The sequence below is a fragment of the Stegostoma tigrinum genome, chromosome 15 (assembly GCF_030684315.1).
Source record: "Stegostoma tigrinum isolate sSteTig4 chromosome 15, sSteTig4.hap1, whole genome shotgun sequence".
Taxonomy (NCBI): Eukaryota; Metazoa; Chordata; class Chondrichthyes; order Orectolobiformes; family Stegostomatidae; genus Stegostoma; species Stegostoma tigrinum.
The window spans coordinates 36,480,890-36,499,975 of record NC_081368.1 but is presented as its reverse complement, the minus strand read 5'-3'; the positions used below and the strand labels follow the sequence as shown (position 1 = coordinate 36,499,975).

The 19,086-nt window shown below is 41.3% G+C and overlaps 1 protein-coding gene across 6 annotated transcripts in view; it reads right to left on the bottom strand.

The window, feature by feature from the left end:
* The window catches only part of efnb1 (ephrin-B1), a 210,056-nt gene that overhangs the window by 86,018 nt on the left and 104,952 nt on the right, over positions 1 to 19,086 (bottom strand). Inside the window, exon 1 of one of the 6 annotated variants that reach the window (XM_059651422.1) lies at positions 1,087 to 1,160. The exons of the other annotated variants lie outside the window; for them this stretch is intronic. The gene's annotated coding sequence lies outside the window, so the exon portion shown is untranslated. Of the gene's footprint in view, positions 1 to 1,086; positions 1,161 to 19,086 lie in introns of those variants that run through there. 6 annotated transcript variants of the gene reach the window in all.

Sequence of the window (19,086 nt, the reverse complement as noted above, 5' to 3'; positions counted from 1 at the left end):
AATAATATCTGAACTACAAAATCCTGCAATATCCCTTGGAAGAGGTTCTTTAGGGAAAGTGTCATCAAAATTCTAATTCAAATAATACACACGTAAGTAAACACTTCAATAAATGTGGTTTTCTCAATAGTTCAAGGTTAGAATCCACCTTCCTGATATATTGACTAATCTCAGCCATATGGTTATAGGGTAGACTGAATTTATCCTGTGGCCCTAGGCTAGGTTGATCTGATAACTTGCCCTGTGAAGTACTAACGTATGATAAATAGGTGAGGAACAAGGTCAGGCTTAGCTGTGACGTCTGCAACAATTGATAACATACAGACTGACACATGAGGAAAGGTCACTGAAGCAAAGTACTAGAGCATACTCATTGCCTTTAAAGGGAGAAAGGAGACTAGACTAAATAAAAGAGATTTAACTAAACACATTGTGCTGAATTTTATTCGAGCATGGCTGCGTCAGTGGTTCTGATCATCATATTTACTCCATTACAATCACAAAGGAATGGAGCAGCAGCTGGCTGGATTATATCCCAACTATCTGATATCCCTGCAGCTCTACATGACTGGGTGCTACATTTAATATTCTGATACTTCTTGGATTAAGGTTTTACAGAGACAGATGGATATCACAAGCTAACAGTTTAAACTCAATATTTCACTCTAGTTCCCCACACAAACTCCCATTCACCTTTATATAATTTAAAGAGAGCTATCTATAATTTTTTAAGAAGTGTCGAGATAGGTGGGTACATTTTTAAATATCTCCTTAGTTCACAGTTACGCACTTCAATGGGTCAGATGTGTATGTTTTACCTAGTCTGTTGGTAAGTATCTGAGGTTAAACAAACCATGTGGTAAACTGGTAACTTGATTCTGTTCAAGAATATTGTGGTAACCTAATCAGCTTTACAGGGTCTAAACAGGACCAAAGGAGTCTTATCAATTACAACAAAGTCACTTGTGCAAAATCTGCATTGCCCAGCATTTTACTGTATTAAACAATACTTATTTGAGTAAGCCCAACCAGAAATCAGACGATATGTGCTAATCAACATTATAGCATTGAATGTTATTGCTGTACCTAATTGCTTGGTGATGCAAATCCACTGTTGAGAAGATGGCTTTATGGATTTACATTTCCAGACAAAGTCAGACTTCTCATTTCCCTGGATACCAAGAATGTTTGGAGCCCTTCAACACAGACAATTGTAATAAATCTGCTGATATTATCTCAGACAATGTGCAAGAGTGAGAGAGACAAAAAGATATAACAGACACGTACATTTAATGCTATTTCATGTCTTTTACACATTCACAACAATGAACTTGCATTCATATGTAACATTTATTTCATGAAAACAGAACACCCAAAGTGCCCATTAAGTACTCATGACTTGGTTATCTGTCTGTATCGTCCATTGAGGGTTGGTATCATTTGAGAACATGAGTTCACACCTACTACTCTATTCCAAGTGCTTTGCCAAATCTATACAAGTGACTTATTTCTGACCAAGATTGAGATCTCAAAATTCTAGGGTATTCGATGTTTCAAAAGAAAATGTAAAAATGAAAGGGAGAGAGATAGGTGGGATAGAATTTAGAATCATACAGCATGGAAACAGTCAATTGTACTCGTCCATGTCGACCAAGGTTCCTAAACTAAACTAGGCCCTTGCTATCTCTGCTAGTCGCATTTGCCTGGATTTGGTCCATACCCCTCTGAACCCTTCCCATTCATTACCTGTCCAAAAGTCTTTTAAATGTTGTAACTGTACCTGCATCTACCACTTCCTGACAGTTCATTTCCCATTCTGTAAAAATGTTGCCGTTCAGATCCCTTTTAAAACTTTCTGCTCTTACCTAAAAAATATGCCTCTAGTTTTGAATTCACCCACCCTAGGGAAAAGACCTTTACTGTTCTCCTTATCTATGCCCCCATGACTTATTAACCTTCTATAAGTTCAACCCTCAAACTCCTATACTCCAGTTAGTTAAAGTCCCAGGCTATCATTATAACTCAACCCCTCCAGTCCCAATGAATAATGATATAGGTGTAATAGATTGTGATGTGAAATCATTTTGGATGACAATAATGACTAGCAAAGGAAAGAAGCCGTGGATGGGACTCATGTCTAGGCTCCTGGAGATATGTTTCACTGCAGGACAAAGCATAAATTAGGAAATAATGCAGGCATGTAAAAAAAAATTGGCACTACAACTGCCATGGGTGATTTTAATCTGCATATAGATTGGTCACATCAGATTGCCAAAAGTAACATGGAAGATGAATTTGTTCAGTGCATCGAGGATTGCCTCTTAGAAAAGTATGTTGCAGAACCGAACTGAGAACAGGCAACTGTGGATCTAGTAACGTATACCGAGATAGGATTAATAAGACATCTTGTTGTTAAGGATCTTCGAGTTGATTACAATCACAACATGGTAAAATTTCATATTCTGTTTGAAGAGGAGCAACTTGGACCTCACACCAGTGCGCTCAAATCTAAATATGGGCAAATACAGAAATATGAAGAAAGAGCTATCTAAAGGGGGCTGGGATAATAGAATAAGGGAAAGTCAGTGGATGAGCAGTGGCAGACATTTAAGCAGTTAAGTTAAAAAGGAAAAGTCGATAAGAAGGATATACCACCCATAGTTGTTAAAGATGATCAGGGAAAGTAACCAATCAAAATCCAAAACTTACAAGGCAGTGAAAATTAACGGTAAACCAGAGGAATCACTATGAACCATCAGCAGATGACTATAAAGTTAATAAAGAGGGTAAAAGTTACGAAATATATTGGCAACAAATATAGAAAAAAAAACACAAGTTTAATGTGTATATAAAAATACAGCAGCTAAAGTGAGTGTGACATTCGTGAGGATGCAACTGGGGAAATTGATAAAAGGTGAACAGGGTAATGATAGAAAATTTAAACCAATATTTTGCATTAGTTCTCATGGTTTAAGACCTTGTAAACATGCCAAAGATATCAGATAAGTAAGTTGTTAATGGGAGGAATGATCTTGAAACAGTCTCAATCACATGGGCCAAAGACAAACTAGCAACAATGAAGGCAGGCAACTCACCAGGGCCTGATGGCCTGCATTCAAGGGCTTTAAAGGAAAGGGGTGCAAAGATAGTGGATTGATTGAAATTATTAGCACCTAACCCAAACATCCCTGGACACCAACGGGAAATTAGAAGGCCAATTCAACTACCCAGCACATCTTTGGACTGTAGGAGGAAACCTGAGCACCCCAAGGAAACCCACACAGACACGGGGAGAACATGCAAAGTCCACACAGACAGTCACCCAAGGGTGGACTTGAACCCAGGTCCCTGGTGTTGTGAGGCAGCAGTGTTAAACACTGAGCCACCATACTACAGCTTTCATCATCATATTTAAAAAAGGATATGCTGGCTTTGGAGGCTGCACAAAAAGGTATTCACGATGCCAATTTCTGAGATGACAGGGTTTACTTGTCAAGAACAGCTAAATACATTAGGCCTTTATTCATCAGAGTTTAGAAGAATAAGGAGTGATATTACTGACACATACAGGATTCTACCGGAGCTTAAAAGGGTAGACGATGAGAGAATGTGGGCAATTCTCAAACTAAGGAACAAAGGGCACCATTCACAACTCGTCAGACACGAAAGCAGTCTATGTGTGCCACACAAATGCCAGACAATGGTTATCTACTGTATACAGAAAATCCAGTCACACCCCTTGACATTCAATGGTGCTACCAATCACCCACTGTCAACATTGTGGGAGTTACCATTGGCCAGAAACTCAACTGGACTTGCCATAAAGGCAGAGTGGCTACAAAAGCAGCTCACCTCATGATTCCCCAATGCTTGTCTTCTATCTATAAGACATAAGTCAGGAGTGTGATGGAATTTTCCCCACTTCCCTGGATGAGTGCAGCTCCAGCAACAGTCAGGAAGCTTGACATCATCCAGGACAAAGCGGCCCGCTTGATTGGCACTATATCCACAAGCATCCAGTCCCTCCACCATCATAGCTTACTCGCAGCAGTATCCACAAGATGCACTGCAGAACTTGACCAAAGATCCTTAGACCACACCTTCCAAACCCTTGGCTACTTCCATCTAGTTGAACAAGGGCAGCAGATACATGGGAACACCATGACCTGCAAGTTCCCCCTTCAAGCCACTCACCATCCTAACTTGGAAATCTCACCTTTCCTTCACTAACGCTGGGTCAAAATCCAGGAATTCCCTCCCCTAGGGTACTGTGAGTCAACCTACAGTCTGTGGACTGTAATGGTTCAAGAATTCAGCTCACCATCACTTTCTCAAGGCCAAGTCCCACGACATGAATGAAATAAATTTACAGAACAAAACTGGAATGTGAAGGCATTTTTCTGCTAGGAGCTAGTGTATGTCTGGAATTGACTATGCAGGAGAATTTTGGAGATTACATAACTGAAAGTATTTAAAAGAGGAGGTAGAAATGTTTTTTTTAGAATATTGAGAAGTTGACAGCAATGAAGAACACGAAAGAGAAGTTGAGCCTGCAGCAAATCAGCCATAGTTCTATACGGTGGTGGGAGAGGCTTGAGGAAAGAAATGGCCTATCCCTACGCCTATTTCCAATGCTCTTTCAATACCCAACAATGACTGAGGTTGAAGTTGAGGATCCTATTGATCAGTTTGACTCAGTCCATCTCAAGGGGCACATTTAGCCTGTTCAGATGCCGTTTTTGTTTTAAATTCATAAACAGTTTAATTTATGTATGCACTGTCCAATATTACATTAAAGAAATTGATGTGATGGGAAAATCTGCTCTCTTTATTTTATGCTTAAGCCTCACAAAAGGCTGCTATCACCAGTTGGCGGATCTGCTCCTAAGATGCTGCTTGGCCTGTTGTGTTCATCCAGCTCCACACTTTGTTATCTTGGATTCTCCAGCATCTGCAGTTCCCATTATCTCCGTTCTACATACAGTGCTTTTTATGCATCCTTCAAACACAACCCAACCAAACGTAACTGAGTCACACTTACAGTTTAGTGTCTTCCTTTGCTTGATCTCACTGGGTACAAAGTGCAAGTCAGCAGAATCTTAGCAGTTTTCTTTCCTGATGTTTCTCAAAATGTCTACACTTCACTCTCAGAGTCTACCCACTCCTTTGGAAGGTGTTATGTTCCCTTACACATAATTACCACTTTCATACTGAATTAGTAAATATCATTGCCTCAATTCACTTAAATTGCTAACAAGTTTACTTAACAAACAAACTGATAACTTATTTATTAAAGGGTAATTTATGTACAGATTCTTAGTCTGGCATGCTGCTGACAGGACTCCTCACTGCTGCTGCTCTTGTAATATCATCTGGTCCTTGGCTCTTTAACATACTCCACTCAGAAAACAGTCGAACATGTCCAATTTCGTCCCCTCCCCCTGCCTTGTTAAAACTGCATGCACAAAGAGTAAAACTGTGAATTTTAAGTAATTGCAAAAACTACATGGATTTTAAGAGTCTAAGGGCTGAATCTTAGCCAGTTTTTGTTTTGCCATTTTGGTGAGTTTCCTGGAGGGTTTCTCACCATGAGGCCTAGCTAGTTTTCTGTTTGCAGCAACAAAAAACAAAAATTGCTGGGAAAGCTCAGCAGCTTTAGTAGCATCTGTGGAGAGAAATCAGAGTTAACTTTTCAAGCCCTTCTCCAGAAGTTTCCTCTTCTGTTCTAAAATCCCAAACTTGCCGCATTACCTGTACACCATGCTCATAAGTACTACACTACCACTTGTCATAGATGTAAGTATTCACAACTGCCAGCAAGTCCAAGTGCTCCTGGTGCTAACACTGTATTTAGACGGCCATTGCGCACTGAGCCAAGAGTCAAGAGCTGGCAGTCCAGAGTTACCTGGCTTGGTTCAATTTAATTGCCCCCTACATGGCAGATAAGGGGAACTTAATGTCCCACTTTGCAGATGAGGGCAAGGGGTCTTGTTGAACTATGGAGTGCAGGGGAGGGACATCTTGCCCCCCCAGCTGTTAGTATGGAGTGACTTTCAGGGTCAGCATGGCTGTGTTTGCCAGTGTTGTTTCCAGTCCTTTAGTTGATGTCAGGTGGTCTGTCCAGTTTAATTCCTTTTTTGAGGCTTTGTAGCAGTTAATACAACTGAGTAGCTTGCTCAGTCATTACAGAGGGCATTTAAGATTAGGTCTGGAATCAAATTGAGGCCAAACCAGGCAAGCTGAGCAGGTTTCCTTTTCTAGAGGACATTAGTGAACCACAAGGGCTTTCTGACAAGTGAAAGTGGTTTCATTAATTTTAATTCTATCTTGATTCCAGACTTTTTGTATTGAATTCAAATTCCACCCTCTGTTGTGATTGAACACATTTCTGGATGTCTCTGGATTACTCGTCCAGACATATTACCCCTTTGCCACTCCCTCCCACTTTTGCAGGACTGCATCAATACAATTGAAACGGTGCTGTCACTGACATGCGAGCATCTGCCTCTCTCATTGAACGAATTGATGGTTGCCATGGAGAGTCAGGTCTAACACACTCGGTTTACTGAATAAGCGCAGAGCCACATGTCAGCATCCTAGTGTTGGTACACAGCATCATTGGCAGGTCACAAGAGAGGCAAGGTTCCTTGATCTCAATCCAGATGCCCTTTCCTCACGTGAAGCAGGGTGGTGCCTAGGCTCCCACCAGACAGGTACAATCACATACAGGTTCCCCAGAAATGCTCACTTTTCATCATCAGCAAATGTCTGGCTAGCTGTAGCTACAACATTGAAGGTGCCGAGGCTAACCATCCTTAGTAGTACAAACAGACTTACAGTCCAAAGTGCGAATATCTAATATGAGGGGGTAAACATTTAAAGAAGACATGGGGGCATTTTTGTTTTTACACACAGTGTAGTTCATGTGTGGTATGAACTTCCAGAGGAAGTGGTGGATGCCGGTACAGTTATAACATTTAAAAAACACTTAGATAAATACATGAATAAGAACTGCTTGGAGGGGTATGGGCCAAGCACAGGCAGGTGGGACTAGTTTAGTTTGGGATTACGGTTGGCATGGACTAGTTGGGCCAACGAGTCAGTTTCCATCTTGTATGACTATGACTCTGCGAAGGCTGTGAAAACTTGGAAGGTGAATGATACTTTGGCAATGAGTCCAAACTATGGGTTAGATACATGGACGAGACCTTCGTGATCATTAAACGATCACAGTTAAGAGAAAAACACTACCATATTAACTGTATATTCACTGGGATCAAGGTCACCAGGAAAGAGAATCAATTCCCATTTCTCGATGTAACGGTGGAACGAACAAACAACAGTGAATTCCTTATGAGCGTATACAGAAAGACTACATGCACAGATGAAATCCTGAATTACAGCAGTAACCATCCCAGCATCCACAAACAGACCTGACTCAAGACTCTGTTTAAATGAGAGATAACTCATTGCAACATCCTGGAGCTGTGCAAAAATGAAGAGGAACACTTATACAGAGTCTTTGCAAACTATGGGTATCCTAACACCTTTGTCCGCCAATGCCTGGAAAACAAACAACAGAGAAGAAACTGTACGCCCCAACACTCTGGGCACCCTACCCTATATTAGGAACACATAAGAACTTACTACAAGACTCCTACAACCTCTTGAAATAAGGATAGCACACAAACCAACAGCCACACTTCACTAATTACTCTCAAAGATGAAAGACCCCATGCCCACAATGAGCAGGACAAATGTGACAATATAGAGAATACCATGCAGCATCTGCAAGAAGCAATACATAGGACAGACAGGCAGGGGCTTGTCACCCGGATACGTGAACACACAACTCGCAGCAAATTGCACGACCAACACTCCCTCATTTCAATACACTCCGACATAGAAGGACATCAATTTGACTGGGACAAAGTCACAGCACTAGGACAAGCGGGACACAGACACTCAAGAATTCCTAGAGGCCTGGTTTTCAACCACCGATGCATTTAACAAACATGTAGAAATAGACCCCATCTACATGCCACCATGGTACAAAACCGGAAACAAGACTGCCCACCATGATAGGCCAGACCATATCAATTCAGAGTGGGATAGAACAACAGTGCTTCAACTGAGCCTACACAGCACAGACAATGTCACCTAGAAGGAAGACGAAAAGTTTGCATGAAAACCAGTCAGCTCGGCAAACTAACCAACAACTCCAACTGTAACAAATCTTCGCTAAATCATTAGAGTGTGAACCTTTACAGGTCACAAATCATTGCTTCAGCTGCAGGAAGAACTGCACAGGAAAGAAGCAAAACAAAAACTGGAGCTGCATTTCTGAATCTCCACTTTGAGTATTCTTATTGACTTGCTACAATCAATCAAACAGGATAGTGGTTATTGTAATGTTAAAGACCATGACAGGCAATGCAACACAAAGGAATTGATGTAATCCTGATGACCACAGGTAAGAGGTAAAGCCAAAATCTGAAACAGTGCAGAAGTTATATTTACATTGGGACCCAGGAAAGAAATAGCATGAACACTGCTGTCTAAACAGCGACTACATGATTTGTGAACTGGCCAAATGGGTGATGAGTCAGTTCCAAATTGGGCTGTGGAAACTGCAAGGCTGATACTTTCGATGCAGTTCCCATGCAAAAAAGAAAGCATCTATTCATACTGCTCCTGACCTGTATCTACTTAACTTGGTACCTTTCACCTGAAAAGGAGAAAGATACCAATTCATAATAACATAACCTTTGCAAAACGCGAAGTTCATGTTTAAAAACAAATAAAATTTGATAACGTGGCAAAATACTTTAAAACTGAATGCCCACATCCACCCAAAAAGCGAAAACAGAAAATATCTCATACATGAAGATGTCCAGACAAAACACTGTGTGTACTTTACTGCAAGAACATTAATATGGTGGCCTTAAACCAATCTCACTGTGTAAACACCTCACCCTTTTACCAACATCCGGTCTTCCACATTGCTCACAACCTCAGAGTTAGTCACATGCCACCACAAAGTATTTGCTTCTGCCAACTTATACAGGAACCAACAGGTTTCTGTTCATATCTCCAACACAAACATATTTCAGTGTAAATTTTCCTAATTTCTCAATGCCAGAAACAAAAACAGAAATTTCTGTAAAAGCTCAGCAGGACTGGCAGCATCTGTGGAGAGAAAACAGAGTTAAAATTCTGGGTCCAGTGATCCTTTGTCAGAACTTCAATTCTTATCTTTTTTTTTGTTTAGTCCATGCCAGGCTCCTGCTGTCATTCCCCTTTGTTTATGCTCAAGTCCAGTCTCCTTCTCCTTCAGATACCAGTCAAAGTGCAGACAGGCAAATTTAACAGCTCTTCACATGATTTAAATTCATGGAGAAACAGATTTCAGTGGCTACCAGAATAAGGCAAAGTCAACCTTAAAAACACCTACCAATGAGATATCTCAATGCATATGCAATTATATCCACAGAGATGTGCATATGCATAGAGTATATAATGCTCTGTATAATATAGTATATAAAAACATTTATACCAACCCCAAGTCATTTACTGCAGCCACAAAGTATGCTCGCTGTTGACATTACACTAATGAACGTGACTTGCTCTTCTGAAACCGAATTACAATACAGAGTCACATTCTCGTGGGCTGTTGATCTTCTGTACTAAATTGAAAAGTGGAGCCAGATTCCTTTCATCTTAACATTGAGAATCATGACCGATGCTGAGGAACAGCAGAAAGAGGAAAGAGAAGAAAGTCATGGATCAGTGAATGTGGCTCTCATAAGACTATTTCGGAAATGTAAAAGAGAGAGACATGCACCATCACAATCAAGTCAACAGTTTGCAACTTTGCTGGAACCTTTTCTAGGTAATCAGACTGATAACACAATAAATCTACTGAATTGGAAAGAAGCAGTTTTTCTACAGTACGATGCAGCTCAAGTCAAGTAAAACCGACCCCAAGATTGCCTTGGATACAGCAAGATTTTCTCGGTGATTTCACTACTGTTATGGCAGGGATAAAAACATCACACCCTACATCCTCCTCTTGCACATCTTTTTAAAAAAATTTGAGAAAACACCAGAATTATTCTTTCTCAGACAATATGGTCTATTATTGATTAAACTAAATTATCTCTGTGGATTTTAATGACAAACAAAAGAAAAAACAAAGGGGAAAAGAACAAACAGAAGGGAAGAAAAAATTGCAACTACAAACAATTAATGGTGCTGTGAAAAGACGGAGAGAGACAAAAGGGAAAAACAAGTTGAGGAGAGACAGCAATTACCCAGGAGCCTCAACAGGAATTTAATGTCACTTCGATTATATCAAAACCTATTTATAGTTATCCCTCTCTGTAGGCATGTGATTGTGCCCTGTAGCATTAATAACACAGTGTATATGCCTCAGGAGGAAAAGAGGATTTTCAGCAACACATAACATCAGGTCCTTCATTTTGATTTTTGCCACAGGGGACTAAGTTCTTGACCTAAGTATACAGGGCAGTAACACACTTCAACCATTGTTAAACCCCATGGACATTTAGGAAAATCTACATTCAGAATGAAAAAGACATGAGCTTAAGTTTATCGTACCTGACAATGTGCATTAAACAGACCGAAAGAACTTGTGTCCAAAATGGTTCGCTGGGCTAAATTAATTAATTATAGACCTGTATTCATTATTACATAGTTAGAGGCATCAGGCAAACATTGACAAGTTCCAAAACCAGCAATGACATAAGTGAAGATAACAAAGTGTGGAGCTGGATGAACACAGCAGGCCAAGCAGCATCTCAGGAGCACAAAAGCTGACGTTTCCGAGGGTCGAGGCCCGAAACATCAGCGTTTGTGCTCCTGAGATGCTGCTTGGCCTGCTGTGTTCATCCAGCTCCACACTTTGTTATCTTGGATTCTCCAGCATCTGCTGTTCCCATTATCTATGACATAAGTGATCTGTTAATCTTACTTTGGTGGTGTTGGTCATGGAAACTACTAAGCCATGAAACTTTCTGTTTAAATTTGACATAGGACTTCTTATCCTACGAGACAATGAAACTGGCAGGTACAGCCTCAATTTAATCACTCCTTCAAGAGACGGCAGTTCCAACAATGCAGCTCACAACAGATCAGCTGTGATCTCGGAGAACGGCGAAAGAGGCTTGAGCGGCCAAACAATTTAGTTCAGCTCCTCATTGGTACATTCGTAAGATCGGTGCTGCAGGGAAGTCTTTGTCTTGGTTATTTACTCAAGTTTTCAGGTGGTAATGATGAGTTGATAGCACTTTTCTCACCTCACACAACCTCCGTGATGGAAGGAAAATGCACCCTTCGAGTACAAGACCTTAAATGGCATTTATATTTTAGAACACTTCTGAGTTCAGTTCACAAAGCAAATTCAGAAACCCATCACAATGTTGAACAATACTATATGTTTAGTAGATATAAAGTGATAATCTCAAGCTTCACAAAGCCGTTCAGATGTGAGGTGAAGATGTGTTCAGAGGAAAATTTTTAAGCATCAACATTGCTGGAACTACATAACTAACCTGGACAGTTACAGCCAGAATAACAAAGACTCAAAGAAGAAACACTTCTACCTGTCCCTTAACAGGCAGTGTGTGTGAAGTGCAGTAATTACGTTGTACTCAGGTCTAAAGCACAAACATCAAGGTTGACATTTTGATGCCATATTAATGATGTGCTGCACTCTCTGAGGCACCATCTTCCCAATAAGACGTAAAATTGAGGCCTTGTCTATTCTCTCAGGGTTATGGAAAATGGTGGCAAGTGAATGTTTTGAAGAAAAGCAGCAGAGTTAACCTAATGTTCCAACCAATATCTATACCTGGATGTGTGTTTGCTCGCTGAGCTGGAAGGTTCGTTTTCAGACGTTTCGTCACGATTCTAGGTAACATCATCGGTGAGCCTCCGACGAAGCGTCTGAAAACAAACCTTCCAGCTCAGCGAGCAAACTCACATCCAGAACCTCAACCTGAGCTACAAATCTTCCCAAAACTCGCTAATATCTATACCTTCATTACCATCACAAAACAGACGAACTGGCCAGATCACATTGCTGTTTGTAGAAGCTTGCTGTGCATAAATTGGCTGTTTTGTTTCCTACATTAGAACAATGGTTATTCTTCAAAGTCCTCAATTGGCTACACAGCACTTTAGGACATACTGTGGTAGTGAAAATGAACAGTTTTGATCAGTGTGACAAGGTTTTAATTCAAAACCAGAAACAAGATTTGATGAATCTCAAGCATCAGCTTAATGTTTTGTAATAAAGCCATGATTTATACCAAAACTAAGTTTATTTAAAAGACTGAACAGGACAATAGTTGAAAACAACAGCTTCTAAGATGGCTAAATGTTTGCATATCTGTACCTAAAAAACGCCAAAGCCATTAATATTAGGGTGTCTGGAAGAACCCATCTGAGGCAATCATCTTAGAGCAATGCGAATGAATGGCACATTGTCTAAATCCATTCACAAACATCTAAACAAGTGGTGTATTCAACTGGGGGTGGAATCCTGCAGGGATTTAAATAATGTGAGCTATGCCAAGCTGTGTGGCAGATTTGAGCAACAAGTGTGGCAAGACCCATATCTTCTTTGCTTTTCAGAAGCAGTGTGGCAACATTGTCAGTAGGCAGTGGTGAGATATCAATTGATAGGGATTAACACTTGTTAAATACCTTGCTAAAGTGACAATTCACTTGATGATTATTCAGCCTCCCATGTTACCAAATTCATCAAACATGCTACATAAGGGGAAACCTCGACATGGAAATTGGAGCAAACAATTGTTAGATTTAGCTTGCCACTAGCTTCAAATTATCCACATATTGGAAACCACGTCAGGGTGCAGTCCATCGGTACCAACCACACGAACACCCTGTGGCTACAAACACGGGCAGCTAACAAGTGTGAGTCTCTAAGAAATCTGACAGTACATCTTCAATCCACTTACAGGATGCATCTGTACTGCAATGCTACACCAACAACTATCATGTAATGTTGTAGCAAGGAACATGTGCACACAGGAACATGCAACTGGGCCAGGCGGCACTCCAAGCTCTGGGCTAGCTGTCATAGTACTCACTTGCTCTGAGCCTGCTTAGAGGTTCCCAGCCTTGCTTTCCATTGCCATTTTACATTTTGCCCCCTCAGACAGAGATACCAGGCTCCTATTGCAGCTAAAACAAAACGAAGAACCATGGATGTGACAGGGTCCTCTGGTCCTTACTTTCCACCCACATGCACCTGCATCCGAAGGATCATAAGATGTTATTTCCATCACCCCCAGCAGGATGCCACCACCAGGCACGTATTCCCCTCTCCTCCCCTGCCATCCTTCAGCATGGACTATTCTCTTCGGGACATCCTGATCCACTCCCGAATGCCCTTTCATATCTTGCCTTGTAATCATAGGAGGTGCAACACATGCCTGTTTATTTCCTCCCTCCTCACCATTCCAGGCCCCAGGCACATCTTCCAGATAAATCAGCAACTTACCTGCACTTCGCTCATTCTAGTCGACCCTATTCGCTGCTCACAACGTAGTCTGCTCTACAGTGGGGACATGAAACACAGTTTGGGTGACCACTTCGCAGAACACCTGCAATCTATCCGTAAAAATGATCCTGAGTTTCCAGCTGCCTGGCACTTCAACGCATCAGTGCTCCCTGGCCAACATGTCTGTCTCAGGTCTGCTGCGGTGCTCCAGCGAGGCTTAGTGCAAGCTGGAAGGACAGCATCTCTTTTTCCAACTTGGGATCCTGCAGCTTTCAGTTGAGTTCCATGATTTGTAGAAACACCTCATTCCATGTCTTTTATCTACTCTCACACCCCAGGCCCTGTCAATGACATGGGCTGCTTTCAGCATGGCGAACCCATTTTCATCTGCTTATGGTCGCCATAATGGTCAGTTTTTCTCTTTACCTGGCTTACCATTTTCCCTCACTTTGTGTGCCTAATATCTTTCTCTTTCTCTCTGGGATCTGTCTCCACGTATCTGCCCATGACTTCCACCCCTACCCTTTGTCTTCAGCATACATACCACTTTTTCCTAGCTAACAGCAAATTCTGAAGAAGGGTCAGTAGGCTTGCAATGTTAACCCTATTTTCTATTCACGGATGCTGAGGTTCTTCTGCAATTTCTGTTTTTGTTTCATATTACTGCTGGCTTATAGTGCCATTTGGCACAGACACAAAGTTAGAAAACTTCTCATAGTTGTCAGCAGGCCTCAGCCAAATGAAGAGGGATAGCTTTCACTCAGTGGTTTATGGCACAGTTTCAAGGGTAGCCTCTGCTACCAGTCCATGCTCTTCTTGGGGCAGTCTCAGTCATAAAGGGTGAGGAACCGAATATCACGCAGCACACCTGTCTTGGTACTTTCTGCCCTGTTGTCGAGTATAGATTTGAAGTAAAGTGCAAAGGAAGCAAGGCTGGTTTCAGAAAAAAAACCTTTTCATACAGTGAGCTATTAGGAATGCACTACCTGACAGCTTCAATTAAGACATTGAAGAGGGTATTGGATGATTTTTCGGATAAAATGGTGTGCATTGATATAGGGAAAAGGCAAGAGATTGGGGGGTACTAGGAAATAGAACCAGTGCAAGCCTGATGGGCTGAATAGTCTCTTTCTGTGCATAACTGATTGTAAGACTTTTCTCTTCTGAAAGGATGAAGAGGCAGATATTACAAGACTTGAAAGCAAGCAGCTAATACTTGTTGGTACATGTGTGGAGGTGTACCAAGTGAGTAGGGAAGCAGCACAGAGGTCATACAGTGGTATTGGGGTTGAGGTTGAGTGAGGCCAACTGAGGAAGATGCTGCAGCCAATAGTGTTGGTAGCAGAGTTTGAGCCTTGCTGGGAACTGAGTACAAGAACAGATGTAGGGCAAGTTTGAGGTATCAGAAAGATGGGGGCACTCACCCCGGTGGGGTGGAGAAGGGCATTGACCTACTTCTTACATTGCTGGGCGTTCCTTTAGGCAGACAAGAAAGCTTTAACTTGGGTGGCAACCTTGGACCAGGTTGACATGGTCTGATTTTGTGGCCTCCTGTGCTGCTCCTGGTGGAGCAGAATATCCTTGTGCAGCAGGATCTCCAAAGCAGGACACCCATTTCCCCCTGCCTGTCATGTTCAGGTAATGGTCAGCAACAATGCCGGGCTGCTGCAGACAGAGTATCAGAGATAATTGGGAACTGCAGATGCTGGAGAATCCGAGATAACAAAGTGTGGAGGTGGATGATCACAGCAGGCCAAGCAGCATCAGAGAAGCACAATGCTGGTCCAGCTGCAGAATGATCTTTTAAAGATAGCGAAGATGAATAGATAGCCAGTGTTTCAGTAGATAGCTGGTGAATGGTGAGTCATTGCAGAAACAGCAGTGATTAGATGGTGATTAGATGAGAATTGAAAGACACCACTGAAGTTCATAAAGAGCTAAGTTGAGGGAGGTATGGTGAGAAACCTCACCTGGCCTCACAGCACAAAGCACTCAAAAAAAACCTCAACACAGCTTGGACTTAGCCTGAAAAACAAATGTAAAATTCACCACTGGGTGTTGAACAAGCTACTACCTTTGTATTTCAGGAGCTGTTTTTCTCCAGGAGAAAGGGGACCCCTGGGTGGGCACGCACTTTCTCTCCATCCATCTTGCAAGCTTGAGTCCTGATGTTATTTGATCAGATCTTCACCATGGGCAGCCTCTAAGAACCAGCCAGCAGCTGCTGACTCCAAGAGATCAAATAGAAACTACTATGGAGCAGCTTTACATCATCCTGTCACAGAAATTGGGAGAATTCTTAAACCCAGTCTAAAACCAACCAAGGCAGCCATCCACTAAACCTAAATATAACTGACTTCTTGAGATTTTAAAATGTTTAAACACTCCTTCCATTTTGTAATTTATTTGTGTGTCTTGTGTGAACTCTTGGGATGAACGTGTGTTGAGTCAGACTGCTCTCATTCTTTCTATTTAGATCAGCCATTATATATAATAAGCACTATTTGCTTTTCATGGGACCCTAGGTATATGATGTTCAATCAGGAGTGCGAATAAAGGCAACATTTTTCAATTCATATGTGGTTGTACCAGCATTGTGCTAAAACATGTAGGAACCTCAGCATGCCAATTTCTAAAGTTCAAGTGAGAGTTAACGCCTTGGGAGGTCGAAAGTAATAAAAGGTAAATCTTCACAAATATAGCACATCTGAAGCGCAGATACAGGGCAGGTGAATAGAAAGTGGAGTTCTCTTCATGTAGTGCCCTTATTGTCAAGTGTCCAAGTTTGGGCCTTTATCATCGGAAAACAAAATATAAGAGGAGGAGATGGTCTTTTTGAAACAGAACAATTCTGAAGGGGACGGGTAGATGAAAACTGATTGTTTCCCCTATTGGTGGAATCTAGATTTGGGACACACTGTTTAAAATTAAGAGGCCTCCTATATAAGACAAAGTTCAGGAGGAATATTTTGTTCCAGAGGGCCATTGGACCTTCAAATTCTCTTCCCCAGACAGCAGTAGGTTACTGGGGTCACTGAGTATAATAAAACTTGAATTTAATAGATTTTTAAATGGACAAGGTAGTCAAAGGAATGGTGGCAGGGAGGGCCAAACAGACTGGACAGTAGATGTAATGCATCAATCAGATCAGCCCTGGTGTTAATGATCGGCAGCGCAGGCTTCAAATTGCTTAATGTTATTCCTATTTCTTATTATCTTACAATCCGAGTCAGCCACCACATCCTGATTCCAATACCCACCCCCACTCGAACCTAGATAACACCAACAACAACCTTTGTTCATTACAGGAACATTTGGAAAACTACAAGGGGAGTGGGGGAACTTAAACTCTTTCTGGCACAAATTATTTTGTTTGAAATTTCTATATATTATTACGCCCTTTTTGCAAAGGTTCAAAAACCTGGAGCTTAATCAAAGGGCCCATTAGAAAAAAATCTGTAGCTCATGTTGCATGTTTGAAGCTAAAATCAGTTCACAGTGGGAAAAATAATGCACTACTTGTTAGCCAGTAATGAAAGAATATGGAGTGAACTCCTCCAAACTTCTTTCTGAATGCTAGCATGGAGTTATCCACCAATATCATACCTGGCACAACAATTTCATTTTGCAAATTCACTGTGAACAATGGTACAGATCATTTGCTCTTTTCCCTTCTGATCTCAAAGGCACAAACATTTGCTGGGGTAGGATTACACTAGGGCTTACTTTGTTACGTCGTTCAAGTAGCTTCACTTGAACGTGAGAGTCTGAGCAAACTACCTTGATTCTGTCCTCATGTCTCTTCCAGAAGGCATCACTTGATAGTGATCAGCAGCAAAAGTAGCGATTACCACTTCAACTTCGGTTCTCATAATCCACAGATAAACATGCACATAAATGTTAGAGACATCTCTTGAAGCAAACTGCATATTGAAAAATATTTGGAAAACATTTTTTTGCAATGAATAAAAACCACAGCTCTCTGCCATGCACAGCACAACAGAATAATGTAATTCAATATGTGTAGTTCAAAGCCATATTTATGTCATCAAATGGAACAAGAATTGCCACATATGTCTTTACAAAGACAGAATTCCTTTAATATCCTTCTACATTACTCCTCCCCCTACAGTTAAAATCCCCCTCTTTGCATCTCCATGATTTGCCTCCCAGCTTCAGAGGTGACACAGAACTGTTGTCACATGCTTCATGTAGTGGAAAAGACAACAAGCAGAACTGCTTAGCACCAATATAAATATTAATGAGATGCACAATGTATGAATATTAATGAAACACAGCATGAATATACATGAACTTTAGCAGATACAACAAATTCAGTCTGGCAGAGGACAACCTGGTTTTTTATAGTTTTCTAAAAAAACTGTTTTTGTCTTTGTGATGAGAGTAAGACTTCTGCTTCGTCCTCGTTTCTGCACAACTCTCCAATTGCTTTTTAATCTTCATTTCTTTTGGGAGGGACAGGGCTCCATATATGAATTGTTTTATAAACCTGAAATATAACATTTATTGAATAACCCCGAATGCATAGCAGGGCAAAAAAAAGCAACTGTCTGGAGAATTCAAGTCTGTTGAGTGGCAAAATGACCTCGGCATCGTACACACAGTCCTTCGAGGGTACAGAATCAATGTGGAGTGGTTATTAGCAAGGAAAAAAAATACTAGAACAATTATTTATGAAACAAACAATTGTGTTCTTATACAAGATAGTGATTAGGCCTCATTCAGAGTATGGCGAAGTGGGTACAGGGGTGGCTATGAATTTGGTCTTGAGTATTCACTTTGGATCCTTACATGAAAAACAGGAAGCTAAAAGGAGCAGGAATATAAAGGGTTGCTGATTCCCTATTTTCCACCAAGCAAGAGTACACAAAACAATTACACCCAATGGTGTCCAAATGTTGTTTCATCACATTTAGTGTCATATCAAGGTATGTAGAAAGGTTTGAATGAAGGCAGCTAATGTGATCTGTAGTCTAATTGCCCTTTAGGTGTAGGAGGAACAGGGTGGTGGTGATGGGAGATTTTAATTTTCCCAACATTGACTGGGATTCACTCAGTGTTAGGGGTCAAGACGGAGCAGAATTTGTAAGGTGTGTCCAGGAGGGTTTTCTAGAGCAGTATGTATGTAGTCCAACTCGGGAAAGGACCGTACTGGACCTGGTGCTGGGGAATGAACCCGGCCAGGTGGTTGATATTACAGTAGGGGACTACTTTGGAAATAGCGACCACAATTCCGTAAGTTTGACAAAACTCATGGACAAGGATAGGAGTGGTCCTAAAGGAAGAGTACTAAACTGGGGGAAGGCCGACTATACCAAGATTCAGCAGGATCTGAGGAATGTAGATTGGGAGAAACTGTTTGAAGGTAAATCCACATTTGATATGTGGGAGGCTTTTAAGGAGAAGTTGATTAGCATGCAGGAGAGACATGTTCCTGTGAAAATGAGGAATAGAAAAGGCAAGATTAGGGAGCCATGGATGACAGGTGAAATTGTGAGACTAGCCAAGAGAAAAAA